Source organism: Oncorhynchus clarkii, chromosome 20 (genome assembly GCF_045791955.1).
Source record: "Oncorhynchus clarkii lewisi isolate Uvic-CL-2024 chromosome 20, UVic_Ocla_1.0, whole genome shotgun sequence".
NCBI lineage: Eukaryota > Metazoa > Chordata > Actinopteri > Salmoniformes > Salmonidae > Oncorhynchus > Oncorhynchus clarkii.
The window spans coordinates 44,583,062-44,592,010 of NC_092166.1; the positions used below are offsets into that span (position 1 = coordinate 44,583,062).

Sequence of the window (8,949 nt, forward strand, 5' to 3'; positions counted from 1 at the left end):
CGCTTGTATCAAATAGGCCTTGAGAGTGCATGTATCCTGGTGAAGTTTCTTTCTGAACCATTTTATTTGATCAGAACCTTGTTGGCCTGTGCTGCTTCATTCAAAGATAGTCTGTACACCCTGGTGGGTAGGCTAAATGCCACCTGTTTCCTATTTTCAAAATGTTTCAAAATTAGTCTACCCGAGGAGAGTTTTGAAGAATTGTGATTAAATAATGCAATATTTTACTTGCATTATTGCAGTTTGCTCAGCAACCTGTTCCTGCAGTAGTGTTTGAGTCTCAGTGAACTGAACGTCAGTGTCAACCTCACCTCCTAGATGGAGCAAACTGACCTAAATCCTTTTTCAAAACTCTCCTCGGGCAGACGTTTCACAACTACTTGAATCTAGCAAACCTGATTCAAGTAGTCAAGGGTTTGATGATTATAATTAATGTGTACGTTAGCCATTATGACAACCTGAACCTCCTTGCCATCCAAGTGAGAGGATAAACACACAAGTACACCACAGAGTATATTTAATATCTGCACAAGTACAATGTAATTACTGGGTGTACACAGAATTTAGCTAATTCAAATCAAATCAAATCCAATTTTATTTGTCACATACACATGGTTAGCAGATGTTAATGCGAGTGTTGCGAAATGCTTGTTCTTCTAGTTCCGACAACGCAGTAATATGCAACGAGTAATCTAACCTAACAATTTCACAACAACTACCTTATGTAGTACCTTATGTAAGTGTAAAGGAATGAATAAGAATATGTACATAAAAAAAAATGAATGAGTGATGGTATAGAATGGCATAGGCAAGATGCAGTAGATGGTATAGAGTACAGTATATACATATGAGATGAGTAATGTAGGGTATGTAAACATATAAAAGTGCAATTTTTTAAAGTGGCTAGTGATACATTACATCAAGATGCAGTAGATGGTATAGAGAACCGTATATACATATGAGATGAGTAATGTAGGGTATGTAACATTATATGAAGTGGCATTGTTTAAAGTGGCTAGTGATACATTACATCAAGATGGCAAGATGCAGTAGATGGTATAGAGTACAGTATATACATATGAGATGAGTAATTCTAGCTGGTGTGTTTACGGACATATTCAATCAATCCTTATCCCAGTCTGCTGTTCCCACATGCTTCAAGAGGGCCACCATTGTTCCTGTTCCCAAGAAAGCTAAGGTAACTGAGCTAAACGACTTCCGTCATCATGAAGTGCTTTGAGAGACTAGTCAAGGACCATATCACCTCCACCCTACCTGACAACCTAGACCCACTCCAATTTGATTACCGCACCAATAGGTCCACAGACGACGCAATCGCAACTACACTGCCCTAACCCATCTGGACAAAAGGAATACCTACGTGAGAATGCTGTTCATCGACAACAGCTCAGCATTTAACACCATAGTACACTCCAAACTCGTCATCAAGCTCGAGACCCTGGCTCTCGACCCCGCCCTGTGCAACTGGGTACTGGACTTCCTGACGGGCCGCCCCCAGGTGGTGAGGGTAGGTAATAACTTCTCCACCCCGCTGATCCTCAACACTGGGGCCCCACAAGGGTGCGTTCTGAGCCCTTTCCTGTACTCCCTGTTCACCCACGACTGCGTGGCCATGCACGCCTCCAACTCAATCATCACGTTTGCAGACGACACTACAGTGGTAGGCTTGATTACCAACAACGACGAGACGGCCTACAGGGAGGAGGTGAGGGCCCTCGAAGTGTGGTGTCAGGAAAATAACCTCACACTCAACGTCCGTTTGAGGATGCCCCACAGATGCTCAATAGGGTTTAGGTCTGGAGACATGCTTGGCCAGTCCATCACCTTTACCCTCAGCTTCTTTAGCAAGGCAGTGGTCGTCTTGGAGGTGTGTTTGGGGTCGTTATCATGTTGGAATACTGCGGCCCAGTCTCCGAAGGAAGGGGATCATGCTCTGCTTCAGTATGTCACAGTACATGTTGGCATTCATGGTTCCCTCAATGAACTGTAGCTCCCCAGTGCTGGCAGCACTCATGCAGCCCCAGACCATGACACTCCCACCACCATGCTTGACTGTAGGCAAGACACACTTATCTTTGTACTCCTCACCTGGTTGCCGCCACACACGCTTTACACCATCTGAACCAAATAAAGTTTATCTTGGTCTCATCAGACCACAGGACATGGTTCCAGTAATCCATGTCCTTAGTCTGCTTGTCTTCAGCAAACTGTTTGCGGGCTTTCTTGTGCATCATCTTTAGAAGAGTCTTCCTTCTGGGACAACAGCCATGCAGACCAATTTGACGCAGTGTACGGCGAATGGTCTGAGCACTGACAGGCTGACCCCCCACCCCTTCAACCTCTGCAGCAATGCTGGCAGCACTCATACGTCTATTTCCCAAAGACAACCTCTGGATATGACGCTGAGCACGTGCACTCAACTTCTTTGGTCGACCATGGCGAGGCCTGTTCTGAGTGGAACCTGTCCAGTTAAACAGCTGTATGGTCTTGGCCACCGTGCTGCAGCTCAGTTTCAGGGTCTTGACAATCTTCTTTTAGCCCATCTTTATGTAGAGCAACAATATTTTTTTTCAGATCCTCAGAGAGTTCTTTGCCATGAGGTACCATGTTGAACTTCTAGTGACCAGTCAGTATGAGGGAGTGTGAGAGCGATGACACCAAATTTAACACACCTGCTCCCCATTCACACCTGATACCTTGTAACACTAACGAGTCACATGACAACCGGGGAGGGAAAATGGCTAATTGGGCCCAATTTGGACATTTTCACTTAGGGGTGTACTCACTTTTGTTGCCAGCGGTTTAGACATTAATGGCTGTGTGTTGAGTTATTTTGAGGAGACAGCAAATTTACACGGTTATACAAGCTGTACACTCACTACTTTACATTGTAGCAAAGTGTCATTTCTTCAGTGTTGTCACATGAAAAGATATACTCAAATATTTACAAAAATGTGAGGGGTGTACTCACTTTTGTGATATACTGTACTCTATACCATCTACTGCATCTTGCCATCTTGATGTAATACATGTATCACTAGCCATTTTAAACAATGGCAATTTTATATGTTTACATACCCTACATTACTCATCTCATATGTATATACTGTACCCGATACCATCTACTGCATCTTGCCTATGCCGTTCTGTACCATCACACATTCATATATTTTCTTTTGTACATATTCTTCATTCCTATACACTTGTGTGTATAAGGTAGTTGTGAAATTGTTAGGTTAGATTACTTGTTACATATTACTGCATTGTCGGAACTAGAAGCACAAGCATTTCGCTACACTCGCATTAACATCTGCTAAACATGTTTATGTGACAAATAAAATTTGATTTGATGTAGGGTATGTAAACATTATATGAAGTGGCATTGTTTAAAGTGGCTAGTGATACATTTATTACATCAATTTTTCCATTATTAAAGTGGCTGGAGTTGAGTCAGTTTGTTGGCTCAATGTTAGTGATGGCTGTTTAACAGTCTGATGGCCATGAGATAGAAGCTGTTTTTCAGTCTCTCGGTCCCTGCTTTGATGCACCTGTACTGACTTCGCCTTCTGGATGATAGCGGGGTAAACAGGCAGTGGCTCGGGTGGTTGTTGTCCTTGATGTCGGTGACATCGGGTGGTGTAGGTGTCCTGGAGGGCAGGTAGTTTGCCCCCGGTGATGTGTTGTGCAGACCTCACTACCCTCTGGAGAGCCTTACGGTTGTGGGCGGAGCAGTTGCCGTACCAGGCGGTGATACAGCCTGACAGGATGCTTTCGATTGTGCATCTGTAAAAGTTTGAATGTTTTTGGTGACAAGCCAAATTTCTTCAGCCTCCTGAGGTTGAAGAGACGCTGCTGCGCTTTCTTCACCACGCTGTGGGTGGACCATTTCAGTTTGTCCGTGAAGTGTACGCTGAGGAACTTAAAACTTTCTACCCTCTCCACTACTGTCCCGTCGATGTGAGGGGACCAATCAGAGAGCAGGGTTATGACGATGTCATTATGAAGGGACCAATCAGAGAGCAGGGTTATGCCAATGTTATTATGAAGGGACTAATCAGAAAGCAGGGTTATGATGATGTCATTAGATATATCATAATGCCAACTGTGCTCTCCCCCAGCCATTCATTATTAACGGCTTCAAGTTTGAGCTGCGTATCTATGTACTGGTGACCTCCTGTGACCCCTTCCGCATCTTCCTGTACAACGATGGGCTGGCTCGCTTCTGCACTACCCAATACAATGAGCCTAGCAATGGCAACGTGGTGAGGTGGACAACACGGCTACTCAGTTAACACTTCTAATGAAAACTGTTACACAGCATTACACACTTCTCATTTTCCTATCTTGCTCTGTTTGGCAGTGTTGTTTGTACAGTTGATGGTTTGAAGCACTAGATAAATAATTTAACATGAGGATTCTCATCAGTAACTTTACTGCTCCCTGACTCTCCCTCACTGACTATCTTTCTATTTCTACAAGGATGGTGTTTGCATGCCTCTGACCAACTATGCCATCAACAAGCCCAGTGAGAACTTTGTCCGTGATGACGACACTGGCAGCAAAAGGTAAGCAGGTGTTCCTTTACTTCAAATACCTCTCGAATTGACCTTTTACCTTCGTTTGTTTGTATAATTCATCTCATTGGGAATTCCCATCCACAGGTGACTGCTAAGCCAATGCTTCCATCTCAGTTCCCTCCTCCCTGTCGTTCCAGGAAGCTGTCCACCTTGAACAAGCACCTGGAGGCCATGTGTTACGACACATAAGATGCGGTTGGACATTGAGGACGTGGTTATTAAGACGCTCGTTTCTGCCCACCCCTTCCTGAAACACAACTACCACACCTGTTCCCCTAACCACGCTGCTGGCAGTGCCTGCTTTGAGATCCTGGGCTTTGATGTGCTGCTAGACCGTCAACAGGCCCTGGGTGCAAGAGGTGATGCCCTCTTCTTGGGTTAGGATGACGTATTGATATGGGTCCTATATCCCTAAAGCATCTTTTGAGCTAAGAAATGTGTTATGCTAAGGCATTTTGCTAGCATTTTATATTAAAGCTAGATAGCAAACAGGGTATATTCATCATGTTCAATTATGTTCACGTCAGGAAAATAATTTAATATAATTATGTGGATTATAATTAATGGATTTTTTTGAGAGAGGTTGATACATTTTTCCTTAGTTTCAGCAGTTTCCCCACTGATTTGCCCGGGATTAGAAGGATAGCCTGCTGTATAACACCCTGGTCCTTATAAACCTGGCTGCCTGTGACCGCCATAAGATCACTAAGGAGGATAAGAGCAGGGTGAAGGAGAGGCTGCTGCAGAACTGGTCCAAGCAAGGCCCGGTACAGTCAGAACAACGTGATGGGTAGGAAGACCATTTGGAACTTTGTCTTTGTGGAATTTCAATGTGCTTGTATGATCAGTTTGACCATGTAACAACAAGTTATGATGGGTCATATTATGAATTATCATGGTTATAGACATGTAACAAACAAAGTGATTAGGACCAAACTCAATCCGGTATGTTTTTTTTTAATGCATTCAATTCATTCATTCAGTTGTGGTCAGTTGAGGTAATTTTTGTGTTGTGAGGAGATGTGTCAGTCCAAGGCAGCCAGTGTGGAGCAAGTTCAGATGGATGAGGCCAAACACCCAGGTGGCTTCCGCAGGATCTATTCCCGTGAGGGTGGAGATAAGTACTTCAAACACAGCAGCGCCCTGTTTCAAAAGACTACCACCTCCAAGACCAGGGAGAAGTGTGCCACATAGACACAATCCTCCCATGTTGAGGCAGGCAAACACACACACACACACACACACACACACACACACACACACACACACACATACAGGCTTATAGACAATACCATGAAAACACTCAAAATGAAAATACAAAATCTTAGTTTATATTAACTTTTTTCGTTGTTTCATGTACAATTTATTTCCGTGTGTGACTGTGTGCTTAGGCAGCACCTGCAGGTGCTGTGTCTGAAGCAGGAGCAGAAGGAGAGGGAGCAAAATGGCAACTGTAGATGAGACTTCCAGGGGGAATCTGGAGGAGATGCCAACCCACACAGAGTACGAGCCCAACAGATCAACATCACCCTGCCCATCAGTTTTGAATGTACGTGGGGGTCCTGTATCATTGCTAGATCCGTGACATGTTACCTATGGTTTTCTATGTATTATTACCTACAGAAGCCTAGCCGTCCTCAATCATAGAGGGAAGTCAGTCTCATGGTATCATTGGGGGTGGCAATCTTACTTGTAGTTGCAGGGCCTTTCAGCGGCCACAGGAGGGAGCCAAACTTCTTTCCCACTGAACAACTTACATGCATGTCCATCTACCACACCATAACATGGCCATTTAACACATCTACATTATTAACATCTCATTACATACTGAAAAATAATTATACATTGTGATGAAATGTTTCCTTACTATATGGTGTGAATTGTGGCTCTCCAGCTCTTGACCTTGCTCCCCCTGCTTACTGCAACTTACTTACTCCCCCTGCTTACTGCCCTACAGTGCAGGACCTCTCCAAGGAGGCGGAGAGGGTCAGTGGACTGCTCCAGCGGGACCAAGTCCATCAGCTACTGCAGGGGGGAGGACACCCCAATCCTGATGCCATTATCCCCCCCCACGAGCAGAATGACCTGCCCCTATAAATACATGAACGAGCCAATAAGGTTAGGCTACAGCTTTATAGAAATTTAACTGGTCCGTTTAGTTTATTGTTTCCCTATCAGGGAATTGTGTCCTCCATATTTGTCCTAATATGGGATATTTGCATTTATTATGGATCCCCGTTAGCTGTATGCCAAGGCAGTTACTCTTCCTGGGGTCCAGCAAATCTACAACTCAAAATCCATGTGCATGTGTGTGTATGTTATCGTGTGTGTATGCATGTGTCTATGACTGTGTTTGTCTCTTCACAGTCCCCGCTGTTCCATAAGGTGTATTTTATCTGTTTTTTTTATCTAATTTTACTGCTTGCATGAGTTACTTGATATGGAAAAGAGTTCCAAGTAGTCATGGCTCTATGTAGTACTGTGAGCCTCCCATTGTCTCTTCTGGACTGTGAAGAGACCTCTGGTGGCATGCATTGGTGTCGGTGCTGTGTGCCAGTAGTTCAACCAGACATCTTGGTGCATAATTTAACCTTTATTTAACAAGGCAAGTCAGTTAAGAACAAATTCTTATATACAATGACGGCCTAGGAACAGTTACCTTATCATGCTCGGGTTCATGGTTTCGGTTACTGCCCCAATGCTCTAACCACTAGTCTACTTACTGCCCCACACAAATATGGGCACTGCATTGTCTCAAAGTTACTAGTCTGGGCAGGGGCCCCCAGGGGCACACTCACACCGAGTCTGCCTGCCTACAGTAATACACCCCTGAGGATCCGGTCATAGAGATGGTCTGCCAGGCGCCATGGGGACCTGAGGAGGACCAACAGTACCCAGCGTATTCCATGGACAAGTGAGCTCAACCACTGAGCATCCGTGCTGCACCTCTTGTCCTCACTTTATTGTGTCATTACCATACCGCCACTGATCTCAAATTGTAGATTGTACTTATGGATAATCATGTTTATTTGAGGGCATAGTATTGATTTTCTCTACCTTTCTCTCTCTCTCTCTGTCAGTGGTGCTCATCCTATGCAGAGTCCAGGGCCTGGGCCACAGTGTCAAATCTCTCCCAGCTCATGCCTGGATGGCTCCACTGCACCCCCATGTCCTCTGGCCCCAAGGCTCTCCAGAGCCTGTTTGTCATTTCCACCCCAGCCCCACTGATCCAGCGGCCCGACACCCCCCACCCCATCCACAACCCCTCCCATAAAGCCCCCCAACACGGACAAAGGCGCTAGGGAGCAGGGATGTCACTGGTCCTTCCATAGTGCCAAAAACCACGAGCGGGGGAGAGCGAGCAAGCTTTCTTGGCAAACTTTGCACAAGTTGTTCCCCAAATACTCTCCATATACTGTATGCATTTCTTCTTTTTTTTTTTTACATCCTCAAAATGAAATTCATTTCTATGTTAGGACTGAGCTTCTGGTAATTGATTGAAGTGAAATGGTGAGAAGAGAAATGTAGTGAGGCCTTATTGTGAAAATATGGAAGCAATGGTGCATATTGTGACTTAGGTATTGTGTGGTACTTGATAGAAAGATGTGTAATTTAATGTCTATGCAAACACTGTGGCCTTTACAGAATGGAATTTAAGTGAATACTATCTGTGTCTTATCAAACATCTTGGGTTGTTAAATATCACCATAACCACTGAGACAATGGTGAAAACTCTTCAAAATATTATTTCAGGAAATCTGGACATTTTACTCAGTTATGTGAAATTTGAAAGGAAGAGATGGGTGTGACCAGGTAGTCCTATAGCAAATGTGTGCGACTTTCCTACTATGCGTTGTTATCATATTGGTTTGTGTTTATAATTCTGCAATGGTAACCATAATCGTTCATTTGTGCTAAGTTTTAGAAGAAAAAAACGCTGGGGGTACTGAAATTACCACGAAGAGGGACTAACGAGTACTCCTCAGATTTCACTGATTTTAATTGTAGATTGACCCATAGTATTTTCACATGGCTATTTGGGATGTGGTGTACATTTGTTTATTGCGCATTATTTGAGTTGGTGAGAAATATGTTATGCATTCATCTTTGCTCATGTTTATATGAGGATATTTGTTAAATTCAGTATGATATCGATAATAGTACTAGGCTTATTATCAATATACTCCATATGATTAGTCAAACAGTTTAGCAAATAATAAGTGGGAAATCTTAGACGTTTTTATTGTAACACCCCAGTTTTGCACCATTTTAAGCTGTCAAATTATAAATCATTGGAAATGCAAACGATAGGCTTTTTGAATGAAAAGTAAAGCTCCAAAAAAAGTAAAGC

The 8,949-nt window shown here is 43.7% G+C and overlaps 1 pseudogene; it reads left to right on the forward strand.

Moving 5' to 3' along the window:
- Positions 1 to 419: 419 nt before the first annotated feature.
- LOC139377099 (tubulin polyglutamylase ttll6-like) lies at positions 420 to 7,900 on the forward strand (annotated as a pseudogene).
- Positions 7,901 to 8,949: the final 1,049 nt, after the last annotated feature.